At 43.4% G+C, this 1179-nt stretch overlaps 1 pseudogene; it reads right to left on the bottom strand.

Moving 5' to 3' along the window:
* Positions 1 to 292: 292 nt before the first annotated feature.
* Positions 293 to 829, bottom strand: LOC102835338 (annotated as a pseudogene).
* Between the last annotated feature and the right edge of the window lie 350 nt (positions 830 to 1179).

Raw genomic sequence — 1179 nt, 5'->3', positions numbered from 1 at the left:
GGACCGGGAAGTGTAGGGGCCAGGTTTCTGGGATATACCCTTTGGGTGGTTCATGATGCATGGAGGGGATTGGAACCATGCAGTGAAATGATATACTATGGAATAAATGTAAAACTAAAGTTCTCCCATGTAAACTATCATATAATTCACAATAAAAAACTAAAAAAAAAAAAAAAAAAGTAGGATGACATTAAAAAAGACATACTAGTAAACCTCAGGGTTGCTTCTTGGTGAAGACTTCTCAAATGCCAAAGCACTCATTTTCTTCTGCGTTCCCTTTGATTTTTTTCATCTAGTTTTCAAGATGTCCTTTTTGACTCCTTGCTTTCTCTACCTCCCTGGCAAGTCTGTCTACCCTCAAGGCCACAGCCAGTCTCTCTCTCCCTTGCTTTCTTCACTTCTGTGTCAGTCTCCTGATATCTACAGGAGTTACCAATTGCCCACGGAGGATATGTGAGAGACACATACACACACCTAGGATTATCTCTGCCACATTTGAATGCTGGACTAGAGTGGGTTCCGTATAGATTAATGGACCTGCATTATTAACTGGACCACCTGGTGCAATTATTTGTGATGCATCTGCGAAGTCCAAAGTACTGAACAGTTCTCCTGTACTGATGCAGGCCTGAAGTCCTTGTAGGCTCCTGTATGTGCACACCTCCCACTGATTGCACCGGACCTCATTGCCTGGGTGGGAAGTGATTCTGCTAAGTGGCCTCTGGAAAATACAGCTGGTCAACCTTATGGGGATTTTAGAACTTGCACCAAATTTCCTCTTGGCATCAGTTTCAGGCTCATGCTTCCTCTTTGATGTCTGAACCATCATGTTTCTCTTGAGCTTCCCCTTCACACCAAAGGTTCTGATACAGTAGGTCTGGGATGGGGCCTGAAATTTTACATTTCTGAGAAGTTCCTAAGTGATGCTGATGTTTCTGTTACAGCCATGACCTGTTAAGAACGGAATCGTAAGATATCACCAGAAAGGTCTGACTAGGAGAGCAGGTCGATACAGGTTCATTCATCTTCTCAGAAATGTTCTGATGGCCACACTCTTGAGATGCAGAGGGCTTGTCTCTTCAATTGTCAAAAGAAATAAATGGCTCACAAGATGGTTGAGGCTGGCCGGTTCCACATCTGTAGTTCAGAGATCAGTGTGGAGGATTTTCTCATCTATCT

Source organism: Chrysochloris asiatica, unplaced genomic scaffold, assembly GCF_000296735.1.
Source record: "Chrysochloris asiatica unplaced genomic scaffold, ChrAsi1.0 scaffold00073, whole genome shotgun sequence".
Lineage (NCBI taxonomy): Eukaryota > Metazoa > Chordata > Mammalia > Afrosoricida > Chrysochloridae > Chrysochloris > Chrysochloris asiatica.
This window is presented reverse-complemented; position numbering and strand designations above follow the sequence as displayed.